The sequence below is a fragment of the Protopterus annectens genome, chromosome 3.part1 (assembly GCF_019279795.1).
Source record: "Protopterus annectens isolate FY-2018-M chromosome 3.part1, PAN1.0, whole genome shotgun sequence".
NCBI classification, from domain to species: Eukaryota; Metazoa; Chordata; order Ceratodontiformes; family Protopteridae; genus Protopterus; species Protopterus annectens.
Window position 1 is genome coordinate 629901240 of NC_056732.1, and position 25033 is coordinate 629926272.

The following is a 25033-nucleotide window of genomic DNA, read 5'->3' on the forward strand; positions in this document are numbered from 1 at the left end:
AGTTATTTTTGGCCTGTTCTGGACCTAGATTAGGATGTGCTGTTGCTAAGGTCACATTGGCTAGATGGTTGTGACCTTCATTTATACACAAAGTAATATTCCATTGCCGACTACCATAAAGGCTCGTTCGACAAGGTCAGTGGCAACTTTTGCTGCCTTCCATGCCAAAGCTTCTTTACATGACATCTGTGCAGCTGCAACTTGGGCTATGCCTCATACCTTCATCAATCGTTACAAATTGGATTTGGCCTCCAAAGGAAGAGCATCTTTTGGTTCTATGGTGCTCAGGAATGTCCTTCCATGAGAGCCTTCCAGGAATAGAGGTAGCTGGGGACTCTGTCGCATACATAAGGAATGAACGAGGATTAACAATATCCGGTAAAGAAGTTATGTCTTACCATAATGATGTCCTTCAAGGATGCATCTGCAGTCTTTACAAATGGGTTGTCCTGTCGTCAGGCAGCCCCTCGGTCGGCCGGATTCCAAAGTCTGGGTCTGGCTTCGGCTGGTGTCGCACTTCACCCGACGTCATTGCGGCAGTCATTCAGGTATAAAGGCATCAGCCGACGCCATTTTCCTCAGTCTTTCTTGCCGCGTGGCGCCCGAAGCAGAAGCTGTTGGCAAGTGCCGGTCGGTCAGATCCAGAGATTACTACTACCGAATACTACTTCGAAGACTTCTATAAAGCTAAGTACCCCGTTGGGGACTCTTTCTTGCCTCAGCCGATATCCGAGAAAGTTAATAACTGTTTATCTTGTGGGAAACAAATACCTCATAAAGATTTCCACTCCTATTGCATACATTGTTTAGGCCCAGACCACGACGTAGCAGCTTGTCTAGCCTGTGCTTCTTTTAACCGGCGGACGCTTAGACGTCGCTCGGACTTTGCTGAACAGATTTTCGGCTCTGATTTTGCCTACATTATGCCGTCGGATCCTCCGACTACGCAAATAACCAAAAAACGCAAAGAAAAGGACCAACACTCGCGGTCCGCGGTTTCGGCCGAAACCGCGGTTAAGCAAACCACGAGTGTCTCGGTTTCGGCCGAAACCGAGCAAGCGGTTCTTTCTTCTGCTGACAACTTGCCTTCTACCGAGGCCTCTTCTAACCTGGTAGAAACGGCTGCTGAAATCCAACCTTCTGTTGCGATTTCACAGGATTTATCAGACACCATACCCCTAGATATTTCTACCCCTGCACATGGAGCTGCTAGGCCTCCTCCAGCTATGTCTAAAGGCCTTTAACAGGGCTAAAGCAGCCAAAGCATCAAAACCTGTGCCTGCCAAGCCCCCCTCTCACAGGCCCAGCACCAGCTCCCATATGCTTTCTTTGGCAGAGGATCTCATCTCTTTAATTCGTGGAGCCCAGCCTCATCCAGACAGGGCCTCTCTCCCTCCTCCAGAAAAGAGGCCTAGAGCAGAGCCCCCTGAGCCAGTAGCCACAGATGATTCCTCTGATGACTCAGATCATACAGATCCTCCTGAGGCTTCTTATTCTCCTTACGAAGACTCTGATGCTGAGGAGTCCATCCCTTCAGCCTCTCCTCCTGAGGAATTTTCCTTTGGGGAAACCTTGCATGCTATGAGGGAACAATTCCAGTGGCAGGGCCAGGATTTTTCAGACTCTAGAAAAAGGCTTAGGACCTTTCTACACTTGCCACAGCATAGGCCTTTAGCTATACCTCCAGTTCTATCTGTTGTTGATGATGCATTTAATGATGCTTGCACTGCTCCTGATACTTTACCTCCGGCCCCTGCTAAGCTCGATAGGTACTACAGGGTCCCGGACACTCATCACCACTTATATAAGGCTCCTTTTGCAGATCCAGAGACTATCTCCCAGGGCCCTAAAGCTGTAGCAGCTGCTACTTCTAAAAACCCCCTCCCCTCTGAAAGGGAATCCAGGTCCTTAGAGAGATGGGGTAAGAAAGTTTACACCTCTGCTACTTTGTCAGCTAGAGCTTTGAACTGCCAATTTCATATGATTCAATATCAAGAGTTTATGCTTGACCAGTTGACTAAAAAGCTGTCCTCAGAAGAATCTTTAGATAAAAAGTATGTTCAAGAAATGTTACATAACATACAGCAGGTTAGTAACCATTCTTTAAAATGTGGCTATGATGCACTGGAGGCTTCCTTTAGATCAGCCATGTCTGGCACAGTTATCAGGAGGCATGCATGGTTGAAAGAACAGGCATTACCAGACCATGTCAAAACTAAGCTTTTGGATGCACCTATGGACAAGGTCAATTTATTCGGTGCTCCCGCACAGCAGGTACTAAAAAAGATGGAAGAGAAAGCAAAATCTGTGCAAACAGTGAAAGATTTCTTACAAGTTCAACCTCCAAGGTTTAGCAGGAACTGGCCCTCCAAGAATTGGTCCTTTCCGGACTCCTCTAAGGCACAAAGAGGCAGGAATAGGCGCTCTAGAGGCCGAAACCAATCCAGGGGTGCCTACAGGGGTCGCCAGTGGCAGGGTAACAACCAACGAGGCACGGATACAGCCACCACCACTACAACAACTCACAGTGACTTGGCGGTGGCACTGCCAACCAGGGAACAACTAGAAGAACCCTTAGGCGGAAAGCTAACATTATTTACAAGAAACTGGCACTGCATTACAAGAGAAAAATGGATTTTGCAAACTATAGACAAAGGTTACAGGTTCCATTTCCATACACTACCAGGAAAGAGAGGAATGCCAAATCTACCACCTTCTCAAAGGTCAGAAGCTCTAAAACAAATATCTCGGTTATTAACAATGAGAGCTGTGGAAAAGGTACCATTTATGGAGCAAGGAAAAGGATTTTACTCCAGGCTCTTCCTGGTACCAAGAAAAGAAAACAAATGGAGACCTATTCTAGACCTGTCTGCTTTAAACACATTCCTCATTGTTCCAAAATTCAAAATGCTGACCCTACAGCAGCTTCTTCCCATGCTGGGCAAGGAGTCTTGGCTGGTAACTCTAGATCTCAAGGAGGCATACCTGCACGTCCCCATAAGACCAATTTGCAGAAGATACCTCAGATTTCTTGCAGGATCAGAGCATTATCAATTCTCAGCATTGCCCTTTGGCTTATCTACTGCGCCCAGAGTGTTCACGAAATGCCTGGCATCAGTAATCGCTCATTGCAGACTTCAGGAATTCAAATCTATCCCTACCTGGACGACTGCCTGATACAAGCGGACAACAAAACAAACTAACAGAAGACTTACAAAGAGTCATCTACCTGCTGCAAGCCCTGGGATATACAGTCAATACAAAAAAGTCAAGGCTGATTCCATCCCAAAGAATAACCTTTCTGGGTGCAGAACTGGACACATCAAAACAAATGGCATTTCTAACTGCAGAAAAGAAAGAGCAACTTCCTCTCTACTTCTTGGCATTAACAAAGCAGAGCCATCTAACTGCAAGAAAAGTGCTTCAAGCTCTAGGCTTCATGGCATCCTGCATAATACTGGTACCTCATGCCAGGCTGCATATGAGAAAGCTACAGTGGTAAATAAAAATTTGTGGTCTCAGCACAAGCACAGCCTAGAAACCAAAATTCCAATGATCCCATGCCTGAAGCAAGAGTTCTTATGGTGGGCTCAGGCCTGTCAATCAAATACAGGACTGCCCTTCTGCAAAAGTCAACCAAGACAAACCATCACGACAGATGCCTCAGACCTTGGTTGGGGGGCACACATGATGGACAAGTGCATTCAAGGCCTATGGACTCATGACCAGCTGCATCTGCACATAAATCTAAAAGAAATGATGGCAGTAAAATTGGCAATCCAGGCATTCAGACCTTTTCTCCAAGAAGGCCAGTTGATGATAAGGACAGACAACACCACAGTTATGTGGTACATCAACAAACAGGGAGGCACACACTCATACCCTCTATGCCGGCTGGCACAGGACCTATAGGATGTGGCTCTGAGCTACAACATTCGGTTACAGGCAATTTATGTACCAGGGAAGGAAAACATTCTAGCAGACATATTAAGCAGAACTACAACAGATGCCCACGAATGGAAGCTGCATCCGGACATCTTCAAAACCATCACAAGAGAATGGGGTGTACCACAAATAGACTTGTTTGCATCCCCTTTCAATCACCAGTTGAAGAAATTCTGCACAAGGACTTACCACCCACTTGCTTGGAAGGTGGACTCCCTATCCTTCAATTGGAAAAACCTGACAGCATACGCATTCCCACCACTTCCTTTGATGCACAAGGTGCTTCTCAAGATCAAAGAGGAACGTCCGAGGATCATTCTGATAGCCCCAGACTGGCCAAGACAACATTGGTATCCACTGCTGAGGAGCATGTCCCGGGAACAAATATGGACACTGCCCCTGATCCCATTACTGCTGACACAGAACAACTACAACATTCTGCATCCAAACCTAAAAACTCTGCAGCTAACTGCCTGGAACATTACATAACAGCAATTAACACAAATTTATCCCAAAGGGTTAAAGACATAATCCTGGAGGCTCGTAGACCTTCAACAAGAAAGAATTATGCAGCAAAATGGAAAAGATATCTCATCTGGAGTACTGCAAAGGGGCAAGATGTGACACTGGCGAACATAGCCAACATCCTGGAGTACTTGGCGGAGCACTTCCATACAGGCCTGTCCTATTCCTCCATCAAGATACATGCATCAGCTATTTCAGCAGAATACAGCTTGGATCCTCCTGTCTTCTCGCATCCTCTGCTCAGACAGTTTCTGAGAGGAATTAAAAATGTAAAACCTCCCAGGAAACCCCCATTGCCAGCATGGGACTTGAACTTTGTGCTGGAAAAACTGACTCTACCTCCTTTCGAACCAGCAGCTACAGCAGAATTGCAATACTTATCCTGGAAGACTGCTTTCCTTCTGGCTATAACTTCAGCAAGAAGGGTCTCTGAACTACAAGCATTAATGGCAGTACAACCCTTCCTGATCTTCCATCAAGATAAGAGTGTCCATGAGGACAAATCCTACATTTATGCCTAAGGTGGTATCCAGAGTCTCTCTAAATCAGGCTATCCACCTTCCTACATTCTTCCCCAATCCACAGAACAGGGGAGAAAGGCTCTTACATACCCTGGATGTACACAGACAATTACGCTACTACTTGGACAGGACAAAAAACAATAGAAAAACTGACCAGCTTCTGGTAGCATATGTAACAGGAAAAGAAGGAAAACCAATTTCTAAACAGACGATCTCAAAATGGATAGGAAATTGCATTAGATTTTGTTACTCCTACCATGGAAAGAAAACTCCAGAGAACATCAGGCCTCACTCCACAAGGGCTACAGCCACTACCACAGCTTTCTTATGAGGAGTGGCTACCAAGGACATTATAGAGGCTGCTACTTGGACCTCCGTGCATACATTTGCCAAACATTATAACTTACCTCTATACTCTAGATCCCGTGCTGGTTTTGCCACTGCTGTTTTGCAAGGGATCCTGACTACACCATAATCTATTCTCATTTCCTCCTCCCCTAGTTTAGCTATGGTATTCTACCCATTTGTAAAGACTGCAGATGCATCCTTGAAGGACATAGTACAGTTTTGTACCTACCATAAATGTAGATGTCTGAGAGAAATGCATCTGCAGTCAGGATTACCCACCCTCCTTCCCCTCTGAGGTACTCCTAGGGTACTTACCAATCTTCAGCTAGCTTGGGGGGATCTATTATGGTGTATTTGTTTGTATATATGTACATACATGCTTATTTTGTGTGTTTGCTCTCTACTATTTGGAAGCTTTGGCATTTATCCAAATTTAGCCATCCAAGAGGGCAACTGGCATCTGGGGCAAGAAACAGAGGAAAATGGCGTTGGCTGATGCCTTTATACCCGAATGACTGCCGCAATGACGTCGGGTGAAGTGCGATACCAGCCGAAGCCAGACCCAGACTTTGGAATCCGGCCGACCGAGGGGCTGCCTGACGACAGGACAACCCATTTGTAAAGACTGCAGATGCATTCCTCTCGGACATCTACATTTATGGTAGGTACAAAACTGTACTTTCCATCTGTATTGTTGATCCTCGTTCAGTCATTACAACCCTCCCTCCTTCCCCCTCCTCTGACTTGTAGTGGATCTCACCATCCGGTTCCATTTGGTCATTTGACCAGAGGTAGCCTCTACCTTCTTTTGACTTGCAAACTCAATCTGAGGTAACAGGGAGAGGGGAATTCTGATTAAGAGTTTTAGCTGGAGAGTTTGTAGCTGACACAAGCATGGAAGATGGCCGGCTCTGTTCCGAGGTCGGAACCGATACCCGTACATAATGACTGAACGAGGATCAACAATACAGATAGGTTCATAGGTTCATACTAGGCTATCTGCCCAAGGGCATTTATAAGCCTAGACCATAGTTATGTGGCTTTCGCCACCCCTTTAGTTTGAATAAAAACTATGCCTATTATTTTGCTGTGCCTCTGTCAAGCAGTGACACTGAAGTAATCCCTGGGGTATATCTGCGATCTCCCATCCATTGGTCAAGATTCCTCTTGAACAAGGCCAGCGAGGTGCTTTGCCTCACATGTACCGGGATTTTGTTCCACAGCATAGGGAGTCTCTGGGTGATGAATCTGTCCCTCCAGCACGTTCTATTTATAACCGTGTCAAGGTTTAAGTCTCCCCCCCCTTGTGGTTCTGAGGGATCTAGATTTTTTGAGGTGAAGAATATTCATCAAATCTGGGTTTGACATGGCCTTATATGTCAGGCACAGGTCACCTCTGAGCAAGCGGTATGAGACTGAATAGAGCTGGAGTTCTTTCAGTCGGGCAGCATAAGACATATTTTTGAGACCCTTTATCCTTTTGGTGAGGAACTTTTGGGGCCTTTCAAGCTGCAGCAGGTGTCGGGTCAGATACATTCCGAACGGGGCATTGTACTCTATCATAGGTCTAATGAGTGATGAGTACATGGGGACGATGACCTCCCTTGATCTAGATGTGAATCCCTTCATGATCAGGTGGGCAATATAGAAAGTTTTCCTAACTACTTTAGCAACATGAGTGTCAAACGAAAGGCTACTGTCAACCTGGGTCCCCAGATCCCTGATGACTTCTTCTGTGCTCAGTGGATTGCCACCTATATGGTAGCTAGGGGTAACCTTGTTTTTCCCGAAGGGTATGACCATGCATTTCTTGGCGTTTAACTTTAGGCCATGGCTCTGGCACCAGTTATCCGTTTCTGAGGCCCTTCTGAAGGATACCTGTGTCAGATGTGTTTTCGACTATGGCGCCCAGTTTGCAGTCATCTGCAAACTTTGCCAGCCATAACCCTCCTGTGTTTGCTTGTACTTCAGAAAAGTATATGCCGAACAAGAGTGGACCCAGGACTGAGCCCTGTGGGACACCACTTGTGACAGGCTTTGAGTCTGACATGGCTCCAGCAACTCTGACCCTGTGGGTTCCGTCACTTAGCCAGTTTGCAACCCATCTTGTGATGTATGGGTTTACATTCAAGCTGATGAGTTTTTCGATGATACCTGAGTGGGGTATTGTGTTGAAGGCCTTTGCCAGGTCGAGGTAGGCTGTATGGACTGCCTTTCCCTCATCAATGGCCTTGGTGACTGTCTCGAAAAAGTCAACCAAGTTTAAGAGGCAGGATCTGCCTTTGACAAAGCCAAATTGGGTTGGATCCAAAGTCTGCAAGTTCCGTATGTCTTTATTTATGAGTTCCATTATGATCCTCTCAATGACTTTGCAGATAAGGCTTGTCAAGCTAATGGGGCGGTAATTTCCAGGGTCGGTGGAGGCACCGCCCTTATGAAGTGGGACCACAGTCGCCGTGCGCCACTCCTTGGGTACGTATCCTGAGGTGAGGCTAAGATTAAACAGCTGTCCTAACTGTGGGTTTAATTCCTCGTTGAGTTCGTGAAGCACACAGCCGGGGACACCATCCGGTCCCATGGATGCTGTGTTTTTTGCTTTAGTGAGAGCAGTTCTCACCTGGGAGTTGGAGATGTTTGGGGGGCTACAATCCTCTGGTATAGATATCTCTCCTTTTGGGAGTTTGCACTGAACCTGTCAGCCAGTATGTTGGCAATGTGCAAAGGTTCAGTAATTTTCACATCATTTTGAACTAATTCTGAACATATCTGGGAGTTTCCTCCTAGGTTTCTAACATAGCTAAAGAAGGCCTTATGATTGTCTTTTGAGTCCTTGGCGATTTTTCTCTCAAAATTTGCCTTGGATGATTTTATGAGAGCTCTTATTTTTTTACTTATGATGATCAAAGGTGTCTTACCTTTCAAGGATTTTGCTCTATCTTGTAGTAGCTTCCTCCTTTTGTTGTAGAGCTTGTTTATGGCTGGGGTCCACCAGACTGGACGCTTGCCTTTGGTACAGAGAGTCTTAGTTTTGTTTGGGATTGCTTGATCCATGCAGTCCTGTAGGTGCTGGTAGAAGGCATTTGTAAGTGATTCAGCGGTTTGAGTAATGTTTACCACTGGTTCAGGGGCCTTAAAGGAGACCACACTAGTTTTTAGAAGTGTGAAGTTGGCTTTTGATAAGTGTTTCACTGTGGTCTTTTTTGTTTCAGGTGGGGGCGGGATGAGGACCTCCAGCGAGATTAGTTTATGATCTGATCTCACCAGTGAGGGGTATACTTCCAGTGTTGAACATTTTGATCCCATGTTCGTGATGATGAGATCAAGTATGTTTTCTCCTCTTGTGGGGATGGTGACTAGTTGTTCCATGGCATTTGAGTTTATGAACTCCAGGAATCTTTGGGTTAGAGTGTTTGGGCTTGAGTAGTGTTCCCAGTCTATATTAGGGTAGTTGAAGTCACCTAGTATGATGGTGTTTGGAGATGCATTTATACCCTCCAATGTTTTCAGGAAGGCCATATGAGGTTCCTGATGGAATGTTATGGTAAGACACAACTCCTTTTTGTGTCCAGTGCTGGCTTAGGAGCTTAGTCTGGCTATTAGACTCTACTAGGATTCTTCTGAGTAAACTTTTTTTTCTAACTAGTATCTCCTTATAAGAAATAACTGCATGGCCTTGTTAAATGTCCAGTTGTTGACATTTAAATGTACATGTACCTCTTATTTTGCCAACTCCATAATAGGCAAGTTATGTTTTGTTTTTGAGTTGCACAGAACTTTTCTGTTTTGCCCATCTTATCAGCTGTTATAACTTCAGTGTCACTTATGGTCATTTCTTAGACTGCTTTTGGACACTAGGAGGAATTTTTGGATAAATTGATTATTTTCTGTTTTGGCTGTACTACAGCCTTGCGAAGTTGTGCAAATGCTGATATTTGGCTAGTTGTGTACTAATAATTTAACCTGTAGGGAGCCCTTTTGGTTTTATTTTGAGTTGAACAGAACATTTGTTTAAAAGTGAATCCCCTCACCAGTCTGATCTTGACTTCTGATGTTTTTGTTGGAATTGGCACAGTCTCTGTTAACCTCCAGCCCTACTATGACTTTCTTTTATAGGTTAATAGGCAAGTACAAGACTAACTGTCCTAGAGGGCCATTTTAAGCCTAGCCATTTTCCTTTTTGGTGCTCAAATTAATTTATCCCATTTGGTGTTAGATTGATCTTACCCATTCCAGTGATCAATAATTGCATATTATCCCTAACGAGAATAACTGGGATCATACCATAGACAATTTGAGGGGACCCATGCATGGGATTAAGCATTTAGGAGCAACCTATGCCCATTTAGTAGTACAGAGGTACAATCCTGGGTACATTTTCTGTTTCCCATCCATAGCTCTAAATTGTACTTGAATGTGGTCAAGGATGAGCTTCGTTTTACATAGATGGGAAGGCTGTTCAGAGCAGTGTTATCCTTCGGGAGATGTACCTGTCCATCCAAACCCTTCTGATTATGTTGCAGAAGATCATAGGAGGTTACTAGGCTAGTGGCCCTGGGGCCCTTACAAGCCTAGCCAAGAGTTTATCCCCAAAAAGAAACCTCTGCACCTGTTGTCCCTGTCAATTAAGGACACCGGTGGAACTCCTGCTATAGATTTGTGGATGTCCTTCAAGGATGCATCTGCAGTCCTAACATATGGGTTGTCCTGCCTCAGGCAGCCATTCTGTCGGCCGGATTCCAAAGTCTGGGTCTGGCCTCGGCTGATGTCGCACTTCACCCGACGTCATAGCTGCTGTTTATTGGGTATAAAGGCATCAGCCGATGCCATTTTCCTCAGTCTTTCTTGCCGCGTGGTGCCCGAAGCAGAAGCTGTTCGCAAGTGCCGGTCGGTCAGATCCAGAGATTTCTACTACCGAAGACTTCTAAAAAGCTAAGCACCCCGTTGGGGACTCTTTCTTGCCTCAGCCGATGTCGGACAAAGTAAATAATTGTTTAACTTGTGGGAAACAAATACCTCATAAGGATTTCCACTCTTACTGCCTTCCTTGCTTAGGCCCAGACCACGACGTATCAGCTTGTCTAGCCTGTGCTTCCTTCAACCGACGGACACTTAGAAGTCGGTCGGAGTTTGCAGAGGAGTTTTTTGGTCCCGCTTTTGCATACAAAATGCCGTCGGAGACTCTGACTACACAATTAGCTAAAAAGCGTAAGGTAAAGGACCGACATTCGCGGCCCGCGGTTTCGGCTGAAACCACGGTTAGGCCAACCGCGAGTGTCTCGGTTTCAGCTGAATCAGAGTCCCCGGTTCTTCCTTCGGCCGAAAGCATGCCTCCGATAGCCGAGCCCTCACGGAGCATGGCTGAATCTGCTACTGAATTTTACTGCTACTGAAGCAGGCACCCAGGATTTGTCAGACACTATTCCTTTAGACATATCTACCCCTGCACGTGGGGCTGCTAAGACCCCCTGCTTCTATGTCTATCAAGGCTTTTGCCAGAGCTAAAGCAGCGAAATCTTCTAAGGCCTTACCTGCTAAAACTCCCTCACATAGGCCTGCCTCTAGTTTCCAAATACTCAGCCTGGCTGAGGATCTCATTTCTTTGATCAGGGGATCCCAGCCTCACCCAGACAGGGCCTCTCAGCCCCCTCCAGATAAGAGGCCTAGGACTGAACCCCCGGAACCTGACTCTACAGACTATTCCTCGGATGACTCAGACATTTCAATCCCTCAGGAAGGCCCATATTCTCCTTATGAGGATTCTGATGCAGAAGACTCCATTCCTTCTGCTTCTCCTCCTGAAGAATTTTCCTTTGGGGAAACCTTGCATGCTATGAGGGAACACTTCCAATGGCAGGGCCAGGATTTTTCAGATTCAAGGAAAAGGCTAAGGACTTTTTTACACTTACCACAGCATAGGCCTTTAGCCATTCCTCCAGTACTAACAGTTGTTGATGCATATAATGATGCCTGTTCTGCCCCTGATTCTCTTCCTCCGGCCCCTGCCAAGCCTGACAGATATTACAGGGTCCCGGACACACACTACCATTTGTATAAGGCTCCTGTTGCAGACCCTGAAACCATTTCACAGGGCCCTAAAGGTGTGGCAGCTGCCTCTGCCAAAAACCCTCTTCCCTCTGAAAGGGAATCTAGAGCATTAGAGAGATGGGGTAAAAAGGTTTATACTTCTGCTACTCTTTCGGCCAGGGCCTTAAACTGTCAATTCCACATGATTCAGTACCAGGAATTTTTGTTAGACCAGCTAAATAAAAAACTGTCTTCTCCTGAACCTATAGACCGCAAGTCCCTTCAGGATTTGGTACATAACTCTCAGCAGGTCAGTAACCATTTCTTAAAATGTGACTATGATGCACTGGAGGCTTCCTTTAGATCAGCTATGACTGGAACAGTGATTCGAAGGCATGCCTGGTTAAAAGAACAGTCCTTACCAGACCATGTTAAGTCAAAACTCCTAGATGCTCCCATGGAGAAACAAAGTTTGTTTGGCTCCCCTGCACAGGAGGTTCTAAAGAAGGTGGAAGAAAAAGCAAAATCTGTCCAAACAGTCAAGGATTTCTTACAGGTCCAACCCCCGAGGTTTAGCAGAAATTGGCCTTCGAAGAATTGGGCCTTTCCAGACAACTCCAGAGCACAGAGAGGCAGAAATAGACGCCCAAGAGGCAGAGGTCAATCTAGGGGTGCCTACAGGGGACGTCAGTGGCAATCTACCAACCAAAGAAGTACTGCCACAGATTCAACTACAACCACTTCCACAGGGCAGACACAATGACTTGGCTCTGGTTCCGCCTACCAGGGAACAACTGGAAGCACCCTTGGGCGGAAAGCTAGCCTTATTTTCCGACAACTGGCATTACATTACAGGAGACAAATGGACTTTACAAACAATAGACACGGGCTACAGGTTTCACTTCCACACTCTACCAAAAAAGAGAGGAATGCCAAACCTACCACCAAGCCAAAAAACAGACGCTCTAAGACAAATCAACAACTTACTAAGGATGAGAGCTATAGAAAAGGTACCATCTATGGAAAAAGGCCAAGGATTTTACTCCAGGCTTTTCCTTGTACCAAGAAAAGAAAATCAATGGAGACCTATTCTCGACTTGTCCGCACTGAACACGTTCCTCATTGTTCCAAAATTCAAAATGCTGACCCTCCAGCAACTTCTTCCCATGCTGGGCAAGGAGTCTTGGCTGGTGACTCTAGATCTCAAGGAGGCATACCTGCACGTCCCTATACGACCAGATTGCAGAAGACACCTCAGATTTCTTGCAGGATTAGAGCATTATCAATTCTCAGCATTGCCCTTTGGCTTATCTACTGCGCCCAGAGTATTTACGAAATGCCTGGCATCAGTAATTGCTCATTGCAGGCTTCTGGGAATTCAAATTTACCCATACCTGGACGACTGCCTAATACAAGCGGACAACAAGACAAAATTAACAAAAGATTTGGAAAATGTCATACAACTGTTGCAAGCCTTGGGATACACAGTCAACATGCAAAAGTCAAGACTAGTACCATCCCAAAGGATAACATTCTTGGGTGCAGAACTGGATACATCAACTCAGATGGCTTTTCTCACAGAAGAAAACAAAAGCAACTACCAGTCTACTTCATGACATTAACAACACAAACTCAGCTTACTGCAAGGAAAGTCCTGCAAGCCCTGGGTTACATGGCATCCTGCATAATATTGATTCCGCATGCCAGGCTGCATATGAGAAAGTTACAATGGTACCTAAGGAATGTATGGTCTCAACACAAGAACAGTCTAGAAGCCCATATTCCAATAATTCCATGCCTGAAGCAAGAATTCCTGTGGTGGGCTCAGGCCTGTCAGTTGAACAGAGGATTGCCTTTCCACAAACCTCATCCAAGCCAGACCATCACCACAGACGCCTCAGACCTAGGTTGGGGGGCACACATGGTGGACAAGTGTATACAAGGCTTATGGACCCAAGACCAGCTAAATCTACACATAAATCTAAAGGAGATGCTGGCAGTGAAACGTGATCCAGGCATTCAGACCACTCCAACAAGGTCATCTGCTGATAAGGACGGACAATACCACAGTCATGTGGTACATCAACAAACAGGGAGGTACACACTCATATCCTCTATGCCGGATGGCAATGGACCTGTGGAATGTGGCCCTGAATCTCAACATTCAACTTCAGGCCAGATTTGTACCAGGAAAAGAAAACTCTCTAGCAGACACCTTAAGCAGAACTACCACGGATGCTCATGAATGGATGCTGCATCCAGATATCTTCAAAGCCATAACAAAGAAATGGGGACTACCAGAGATAGACCTGTTCGCCTCCCCACACAACCACCAATTGAAGAAATTCTGCACAAGAGCATACCACCCACTTGCTTGGAGGGTGGACTCCCTTTCCTTCAGCTGGAAAAACCTGACAGCATATGCATTTCCACCTCTTCCTTTGATGTACAAAGTTCTACTGAAGATCAGAGAGGATCAGCCAAGGGTAATCCTGATAGCTCCAGACTGGCCGAGGCAACATTGGTACCCGCTACTGAGAAGCATGTCTCGGACACACGCATGGCCTCTACCTCTGTCCCTTGCTTCTAACACAGAACAACTACAAGATCCTACATCCAAACTTGAAAACACTGCAGCTAGCTGCTTGGAATATTGCATAAAACCAAATAACCCAGATTTATCTCAGAGGGTTAAGGACATTATCCTGGAGGGGCGCAGACCCTCCACAAGGAAAACTTATTCAGCCAAGTGGAAAAGATACCTCATTTGGAGTGCAGCAAAGGGAGGAAATGTCTCATTGGCAAACATAGCACACATCCTGGAATATTTAGCAGAACTGTTCCACAATGGCCTGTCTTACTCCATTAAGATTCATGCATCAGCAATTTCAGCAGAATACAACATGGATCCTCCTGTCTTCTCTCATCCTCTACTCAGTCAGTTCTTGAGAGGAATCAAAAATGTAAAACCTCCAAGGAAACCACCTTTACCTACATGGGATCTCAACTTTGTGCTGGAAAAGTTAACACTTCCCCCTTTTGAACCAGCAGCAACAGCAGAATTACAGTTCTTGTCTTGGAAAACTGCTTTCCTGCTAGCAATCACTTCAGCAAGAAGGGTATCTGAGTTACAGGCATTAATGGCAGTACAACCCTTTCTTATCTTCCATCAGGATAGAGTGTCTCTGAGAACTAACCCTACCTTTATGCCAAAAGTGGTCTCCAGATTATCATTGAACCAAGCGTTTCATTTACCTACATTCTTCCCCAACCCACAGAACAGGGGGGAAAGACTGCTACATACCTTGGATGTGCACAGACAATTACGCTACTATCTGGACAGAACTAAGACCAGCAGAAAAACTGACCAGCTTCTGGTAGCATATGCAACAGGAATGCAAGGAAAAGCAATTTCAAAACAGACAATCTCAAAATGGATAGGAAATTGCATTCAATTTTGTTACTCTTTTCATGGAAAGACAACTCCTGAAAATATCAGACCTCATTCCACAAGAGCTACAGCCACCACTACAGCTTTCCTACGAGGAGTGGCTACCAAAGACATTTTAGAAGCTGCTACTTGGAGCTCCGTGCATACATTTGCCAAGCATTATAATCTTCCCTTATACTCTAGATCCCGAGCAGGTTTTGCAACTGCTGTTTTGCAAGGGATCTTAACTACACCATCTTTATCTTAGTGCCTCCTCCCCCAGTTTGGCTATGGTATTCTACCCATATGTTAGGACTGCAGATGCATCCTTGAAGGACATAGTACAGTTTCGTACCTACCATAAATGTAGATGTCCGATAGGTATGCATCTGCAGTCAGGATTACCCACCCTCCTTCCCCTCTGTGGTATTCCTAGGGTATTTACCCTCCTTTTAGCTAGCTGGGGGAATATATTATGGTGTATTTGTTTGTATATATGTATATATATTGTTTGCTCTCTACTGTTTGGAATTATTTGCATTTATCCAAATTTAGCCTTCCTAGAGGGCACTTGGCATCTGGGGCAAGAAACACTGAGGAAAATGGCGTTGGCTGATGCCTTTATACCCAATAAACAGCAGCTATGACGTCGGGTGAAGTGCGACATGAGCCGAGGCCGGACCCAGACTTTGGAATCCGGCCGACCGAAGGGCTGCTTGAGGCAGGACAACCCATATGTTAGGACTGCAGATGCATACCTATCGGACATCTACATTTATGGTAGGTACAAAACTGTACTTTTCCCAGCCAATCATCAAGGTTGCGCTTGAAGAGGGTCAGCGATTTGCTCTGTTTGACGTGTATGGGAAGTCTATTCAAGAGACGGGGCAGCCTCTGGGAGATGAAACTGTCTCTCCAGCAGATTTTTGTTGATGTCACATGTTAGATTCAGGCCTTTTGAGCAGGTAGTGCATGAGGAGTTGGACTTCTGGATCCCTAGACTGTGTATTTCTGATGTGATTTAACTCAATGATTTCCAGTAAATCCATCAGTATTTATTTGAAGGATGCCTTGTTCATAGGTGTTTACTAGGCTAACGACCACAAGGGCCTTTTTAAGCCTAGCCATGCATCCCAAATCTATGACAAGTTCTGATACCCTTTATAAGTGTAAGCATGGGCCTGGGAGATGAACCATTTACAGGTTACCTGTGTCCATTAGAGACATAGGTGCCAAACCAGGGATGAATTTCTGTTTTCCCAAACAATTGTCCAAGTTGCACTTGAACTGAGTTAAGGAACTCTGCTTCACATGGATGCGGAGCCTGTTCCATAGACTGGGTAGTCTCTGGGATACATACCTCTCTCTCCAGCAGGTCCTATTTATATCACAGGCAAGGTTTAAGTCTTTAGAACGGGTAATTCTGATGCTGTTTGTTTTGTGAGTATGCAGGAGGTTCATCAGAGTGGGGTCTGACAATACCCTGCATGCCAGGCATAGATCTCCCTTCAAAAGCATGCAGGAGACAGAAGAAAGGGATAGGGCCCTGAGGCAGTCTGCATAGGACATATTACGCCCTGTATTTTTTAGTGAGGAACCTCTGTGGACATTCCAGTTTTATATGCCTGGTTAGGTACATACCAAAGGGGGTCATTGTACTCAATGATAGGTCTGATGAATGCTGAATACAGTGGAACAATGACTTCCTTGGACTTGGATGCCATAGCCTTGTTTCTGAGTTGCACAACATAGAATGATTTCCTCACCACTGTAGACACATGATGATCAAAGGCTAGATTACTATCTATGTGTCTCTCTAAGTCCCTGACTACTGGGTCAACTCTAAGGGGTGTGTTGCCAATATGATAGTTATCAGGGATGAATGACTTCCCAAAGGATACTATTATGCATTTAGTTTGTCTATGGCTCTGACACCAGTTGTTTGTTTCTGTCAGCCCCTCCTGGAGAACATCTGTGTCAGTGTGAGATTCGGTGACAGCTCCTAATTTGCAGTCATCTGCAAATTTAGTCAGCCAGACACCACTGACATTGGCCTTGACTTCTGAGAAGTAATTGCCAAAAAGGAGCGGTCCAAGAACTGAGGGACTCCACTTGTGACTGGCCTTTTTGTAGAGGTGGACACCCCATTTCTAACTTTGTGGGTCTGTGAGCCAGTTTGCTACCCACTGGGTGACATACAGGTTTGTACCTAACCTCTTGAGTTTGCCAACAATGCCCGAGTGGGGTATTGTGTCAAATGCCTTGGCCAGGTCAATGTAGGCAGTGTGAACGATTTTGCCCTCATCCATTGTTTTGGTGATCTTCTCAAAGAAGTTCACCAGGTTGAGGAGTAGTAGGTTGTATGCTAGACACATTTCACTTATTAGCAGTTTTTAGGACACCGAGTGTAGTGACAGGGCTTTTATTCAGCCCAAGTAGGGACTTATTGTTTAGAACTTGTATCATTTTAGTAAGGTATCTTAGTGGGCATTCCAGTTCTTCATGTGCTTGGACAAATATTTGCCAAAGTGGGCATTATACTCTGTGATTGCCCTAATTAGATCTGACTAAAGGGGGACAATGACATCTCAATCTAGACACAATTCCTTTGTCTGTAAGCTGTGCAATGTAGGAGTTTCTTACAAGAGTGGACACATTTTCAGGATCTGTACTGTCTACTGTTTCATGTCAAGATCTTTGGCATTGACGACCTCATAGGATTCATCCTTGGCTCCAGGTTCACATGCCTCCCTGGCTCAGAATTAGGAGTCTAGAGTGTTTGACTTGGATATGGCAGACTCATTTTCAGGACCACTTTAACAATGAGTTTCGTCTGTACTGAGGCCATTTCAGACTCGAGCCTTATGTTAACCAGAACAGTTGGGTTGGTAATTTCCAGGTTCTCTTAGTGTCAGGTTATTCAGTGATAGTGATTTGAGTCAAGCATGTCTGAGGAGCAATATTAACTTTTCTTTAGTCTGAGCTTGTTTTTTTAACTTTTGGGGTTTGCTGTATGTAGGTATCCATCCAAGAGCCTTCTGTTTGTTAAAATGCTAGTCATGCTTTTCCAGCTTCTTGGAACCCACTGTTAATCCACCAAATAAAGACCAGTAAACATGTTTGGTTGGTACTACTAATGTCTGTCAGGTAGGCCCCAGAATGTAGATCCCTTTCTGCTCGTCTTGCCTGTACTACCACAAGGATATGGTTTTGAATTTTATTTTATTTTACCTAATTTACTTTACCTTGCCATAACCAGCACTGAACCTAGAGTTTAGATATGACCTGATTTATTTCATTTTTGAATAGGGCTGATGATTTCATGTAGCACTTGTCTACTTTGCCAGTTACTGAAACTAACCAGTGATTTCATTATGTTCAGCTGAGAGAAAAGGATGTATTTTGTACAGCTCTTCCACTCTTTGTCCCTGCTCTGGGTGAATGAGGGACTTATTCCCAACCTTACGTCAGCTTATCCTATGCCTGTCTATAGCAGTCAGAATGAAGGGGTTCATGTCTTAAGGTAGGTTTTCACTGCAATCGTAACTTGTGGGAGGCTACTTTACATACAGTAGGACAATCCTCCCTTTCTATCCTGCAAGAAAGGGGTCCTTTGTTAAGTTCTGTCTCTCGTCTATATCCTGCCATATTAAGTTTATCCGAGACATTCTCTTTCCTTTCCTTAATTGTGCAGGGCAGGCAGGTGGGAGCTATTAAAGATCTGCCTTTTATCTGTATCTGACGTGTGTGTGTGTGTGTGTGTGTGTGTGTGTGTGTGTGTGTGTATATATATATATATATATATATATATATATATATATATATATATATATTTCAATGGCAGGGAACCCTTCTGCTTTCAATTATTCTGGCTATTTATTCTTAAGCAATTCAGCTTCTTTCCTCCAGTAGAGTTCCACAGGTTTGCACTGAAACTTCCAATGGGTGGAGCCTAAGCTTTTTGATATTAATCCAGTTATGCCCTGATATTTCAAACAAATGTTCATATCTCTGGAACTATAGTGGTTAATAAAGAATTGTAAATAGCAAACTCTTCATCACAAACCATTTTTATAGTGGTAATATTCTTTAGTTCTAGGTCATAAACTAGATTTTATAAGTCACAGTAAGCACAGTATTAATTTTGTAATATTTTTTACACAACTTACAATATGTCAGCAACCTCTCAAGTTCCACATACTGTCAGAGGCATTTTGTTCATCCAGCAGAGAACTTTCATACAAGGCTAAGCAGTTCTGTCCCCGCTACTTGGTTGTTGAGATATTTATAAAAACATGACATTTACGACAATATAAATGCATGTTATATGAACAATTAATTTGGCTTTACTTGCTGTAGACAGAGATCAAATATCAATATAGCTGTGTTTGCCTTTGTGTGGGCTTTAAGATGAAATATTTTAGTACTCTATGTAGCACTGTTTTGAAATTATTAATGCAAATATGAACAAGCAATATTTGACCCCAGGAGGTGTCAGTAGGATTTAAATACAGAAACACCTGGAGGTTTCCCCCTGCTGTCTCTCTTGGCTTTTCCCGGTTAGGGGTCGTCACAGCAGAACTCCGGTCCGCCAATGATTGGCAGTGGATTTTTACGGTGCCGAGTTGCCAGCCCGACGCCCAACCTTCAAAGAAGGCACACTCATTCACGCACACACCTACCTGCATGTCTTTATACATCACTCGACCACGGGGAGAACATGCAGACTTCACACAGAAGGCGCTCAAGCTGAGAATCGAACGGGAGAACCTCTTGCTGTGAGACGACCACGCTAACCGCTGCACCACTGCTTTGCAATGAGTTAATTGGGTTTGATCTTTTTCTGAAATAACCTTATTGGCTAATACTTGGTTTTATTTCAGTCAGGTTAGATACTAACTAGCTTACTTTCCTATCTTATTACTACTTCCCCTTTCTAGAACAAGGTACTTATTTGTCCCACTTCTGTATGTAGGTGACCCAGTATGTATGTATAGATTTCCAGGTCAAGTTTAGTGCCTAAAACAATTGTTGCTGTCTGTACAATTACTGTTTCTTCCTTGTTTTGAAGGAGTATGATTCAGATTTTTATATGATCTATCTTGCAATATCTGACTCCCATTTCAGTATATACCTTTATATTGTTTGTAGTTCCTTTCTTAAAAGACTTCTCCTTTTTTTTCCCCCTCCATTAGGCTTAGTAATACATCCATTATTCCTTTCTGGCTATATTGTAGAGTCAGGTGCATCCCATCAGAGGCATTCAGCTGAGGGGCCTCTATACATATGTTCAGGATTTGGAAATGCTTTCCTTTTATTCAGGTGTTGTAGCAAGGAATGTAGGTTGAAGGTGCCTTTTTATTCTGGTCCTGCGTCAGTCCCTTTGATTATTTAGCTCTTATCTGATCTCCAGCTGGAGCCAAATGGTCCTATCTCTCTAGCAATTTATTTTTATGGAAATAGCTTATGATTCTTTCAGCATCTTCATTCAGCTCAGTCTCATCTGGTGCCAACAGCAGCCACAGCCCACTTGACATCTAAAGGCAACTGTAGTCCTTTCTGAGATTATTTTAGGTTGTAAGTGGTAGGTCCTTTCATCTCTTGTGCTCTTGATGTTGTCAAGGTGACCCATCGGGGCTTAGGGTTTAGTGGACAATTCCATCCTTTCCTCTCTATTTCTGTTTAGATAGGCCACATTAAAATTAATCTATGTCATTTGGCAGACAAAGTTTTTCCTTGCAGGTACTCCTCCCACCTCTGTATTATTGGAGTCTCATCAATAGAGCTTAGGGTTTTAGTGGATGATCACTTCCTTTTTCCTGTTCTCCTTTCCCTAGGCAGACCATTTCCCTGTGAGTTCTTAGTTTCTTTATCCCTTGTTCCCCTTTGAAGATGATCTGTAATAGTTGTGCCTGTAGTTTTCTGTGTAGGTAATGCCTTATTCTTCAGTTACTATGACTGGTAAGCTTTCCTGCTTGTTCAAGAGGCATTAAAAAGAAGTTATGTACTCACCATAGAGTTCCATCTATGTTGTCCATTTTCATTTTTCCTCAACCCTTAGGTTCAGATCTGATCCAGCTCTGCTGCTTCTACCAGCTTGTGGATCACAAACTCTCGAGCTCCTCCCTTTCCCATAATGCCCTAGTCCCTAATATAGCTCAGGTATTGTTTGCTGCCCCTTACATCTGTAGAACACTGTAGAAAAGTAAAATTGGATAAAATAACAGAATTTGGGACAAACGAAGAAAGGTTTTCAGCATTTTCTTTCAAAAGACCATAAGGATGGGGTTGGCGGGAGGGAAGTTGAGGAAGAATGAAAATGGACAACAGATGGAACATTATGGTGAGTACATAACTTTATCTGATGTCCATTTTTACTTGTTCCTCAGCCCTTGGGACAGAGTCACCAGCTACCTAAACCCCAAGAGGACTGTAAGGAAGGATGTTCTCGAGTACCACTGAACCAAAGGTTGCTCTTCCACTAGAGACCAGATCCAGTTTGTAATGAGCAATAAAGGTATTAGGATGAGACCAAGTTGTGACTGCACAAATATCCAGTGAGGCTCTAGACAAAAAAAGCTTAAGATGTTGCCATAGACCTGGTGGAATGTGCCTTTGCTGGTTTTAGGTAAAGGCGCGCCCATTGTCTTATAAACGAAGGTAATACATTGTCAACCATTTGGATAAAGTTACTTTAGAGAATGAATTGCCTAATTTGGAATCTGAAAAAGAAACAATTCTGATTTTCTAAAATTTTTGGTTCTGTGTAAGTAAAACCATAATTGTCTGTGAACATCCAATAGGTGTAGCATATACTCTCCTTTATTTGAGAAATTTGGAAAGAAGACTGGCAGGTTGATTAATACTGGATTCTGACACCACCTTAGAAGATACTATATCCTTATGAAGGATCAGTTAAGGTGGCTTAGACAGACTAATTCTGAAACGTGTCTGGCAGAGGTAATAGCTACTAAAAAGATAGATGTTCATCGTGCATACAGCTGCAGTAATCACAGATGGGTTCTCTGCTGTCAGGCGGTCCCTCGGTCGGCCGAATTCCAAAGTCTAGGTCCGGCGTCGGTTGTTGTCGCTTTCTTTCCTGACGTCAGTGAGGCAGGGGTATGTAAGACGCAGCCGACGCCATTTTCTTCAGTCTTTTTTGCCGCGCGGTGCCCGAAGCAGAAGCAGTTCGCAAGTGCCGGTCGGCCAGCTCCTGAATTTACGAAAAATTGGAAACCGAAGTCTTCATTAAAGCTAAGTTCTTGCCTCAGACCGATGTCAGAAAAAGTTAACAATTGTATTTCTTGTGGGAAGCAAATACCGCATAAGGATTTCCATTCCCTTTGCATACCTTGTTTAGGCCCAGACCACGACGTCTCGGGCTGTCGCTTTTGCGCTACTTTCAATAAATGCACTATTAAGCGTCGGGCGGAGTTCACCCAACACTTTTTTGGTACAGCCTTTGATTATAAAATGTCGTCGGAGACTCCAACTACCGTTTTGACCAAAAAACGCAAGGACAAGGACCGACACGCGAGGTCTGCGGTCTCCACCGACACCACGCCAAAACCAGCTACACGTGGTCCGGTTCTCAGCGAGACGCCTATGCAGTCCCTGACTACCGACGACACTTCTTTGGCGGTGTCTTCTGTAACCGAGACCGCAGCCCAGATCCAGACTACAACCACTGAAGCCACTGTGAGCGTTGAGCCTCCTAATGTGGACAGGTCCACTTCCACCCATGGTGTCTTTAGACCTTCATCTTCCTTGTCCATTAAGGCCTTTACTAAGTCCAAATCAGCCAGGTATCCCAAGAGGCCTGTTGCACAGGGCCCATCCCCAGGCCCCATGCCTAAAAAGCAGATGCTTAAAATGGCTGAAGATTTAATTACTCTTATCAGGGGTTCCCAACCCCCTCCAGACAAGAGGCCCAGAGTGGAGGAAGATTCTCCCTCTTCTGATCAGGGCTCCATTTTTTCAGAACATTCTGATGTAGAGGAACACTCTTACTCCCCATTTGAAGACTCGGATGCAGAGCAGTCCATTCCTTCTGTATCTCCTCCTGAAGATTTTTCTTTTGGGGAAACCTTGCACACCTTGAGGGAACACTTCCATTGGGAAGGCCAAGACTTTTCTGATTCCAAGAAAAGACTTAGGGAATTTCTTTTGTTACCTCAACACAGACCTTTGGCGATACCTCCTGTCTTGGACGTACTTGATGATGTTTATTCGGAGGCTTGCCTTAATCCGGATTCCCTGCCTCCTGCCCCAGTGAAACCTGATAGGTACTACAGAGTTCCTAACTCTCACCAATTTCTTTACAAAAGCCATAATGCTGACCCTGAAACCATTTCTCAAGGCCCCAAGGGAATGAAGGCCTCTACTGCTAAGAATCCACTACCTTCAGAAAGAGAGTCAAGATCCTTAGAAAGGTGAGGAAAAAAGGTATATACCTCGGCCACCCTAGCTATGACAGCCTTAAATTGTCAGTTTCATATGCTTAAATATCAGCAGTTTCTGTTATCACAATTAAGAAATAAAATGTCTCAACCTGAACAACCAGATTTGAAGGAGTTGCAGGATATGATGCATAGTGCAGAACAAGTGGGTAAACACACTTTACAATGTGGCTATGATGCCCTAGAGGCCTCAAGTAGAGCTGCTGTTACAGGATCAGTCATTTGTAGACATGCATGGCTTAGGGAACAAATCTTGCCTGATCATGTGAAGGCTAAACTACTAGATGATCCTTTACAAAAGGATGTGCTATTTGGTACTAATGCTGAGGAGATACTACGGAAAATGGAAGAAAAAGCCAAATCTATGCAAACAGTCAAAGCTTTTCTACAGGTTCAACCACCACGTTTTAGCAGAAATTGGCCATCTAAAAACTGGTCCTTTCCAGCCACGGACAAGCCCCAAAGAGGTAGATACAGGCGCACAAGGGGCAGAGGGCAATCACAAGGATCATATAGAGGCAGGCAATGGCAAACTCCAGCACCAAGAGGTGGCGAAGACAGTGCACAACAATACAGGAAGCAAACCCAATGACTTCCTCCTTTCCATGCCAAGCAAGTATCAGCTGGCAGCACCCTTGGGAGGAAAGCTGGCATTATTTACAAGAAATTGGCATATTGTCATAACATCCACAAAGAGAAAACGCTGTAGTCACAGTAAACTCCCAAAAACAGCAAGCCAATCCAGCAATCCACCACCGCCCGGTAATTACACAGCTCACAATAAGGCACCTCAAGATCCAAAAACACAGGTTTATTAACGCCACAAACAGTTGCAGAAACACATTTTCATCGATAAAACGACTTCAGATAAAAACAATGTAAAATGAAGCTGCTTAAATACACACTTCCATTAAAACAATTAATATTAATGTGCTGTAATTAAACAATCACGTAATTAAGTATTGAAAACTAGTATCCTGCATTTTTAAAGCAACAACAAAGTCGAATAAAATAAGACAAAGTAAAACAACTGACCAAAAATCTATTTACAAATCATAAACAGATATAAGACCATATATGCACATATGTTTAATCCATGCAGTAAACTAAATAACCCACTAAATAAGGTTAATGAAATCTTATATTTAAAAATTGTGTATATTGTTCTGTATAGTTCACCCTCAATTATATTCGCCCTGCCTTAAGTTTTAAGTAGGGGGCAATGGAAATAGAGTCATTAAGACCCAGAAACTTGTTAGATTCTAAAAATATTTGCCAAAATGTCTCTCTATGGGCAAGTTTGGCTTCCCAAGGTCCACCCCTGATGTCCCTAGGGATGGATTCCAGAACAAAAAACAAAAACCTGGCTCCCTCACACTGAAGAGAATGCCTATATAGTGCATTTTTGCTGTTGGATTTTATTATGTCATATTGATGTTCATATATACGACGCTTTAGCTGCCTTTCGGTTTTACCGATATAAAATGCCTGACAGGACTGGCAGACAGCCAAATAAACTACCCCAGTAGAGAGACAATTAGAGTATTCAAGGGCTTGAATATCCCTGTTTCTACTCTCCAAGTATACATGGTCATCATGAATAATGTATTTACATAGAGTACACCGACCACATTTATAGGTCCCTTTTCTCTGTCGATGAGACCGTACTAGTTGGTCATCCTGTTCCAAGACCCTCTTGATGTTAAACCCTCTCCTGAAAACCGTTTTTAAGGTTTTACCCTTAAGATGACTCAGATCGGTAAGATCCTGAAATGATCGCC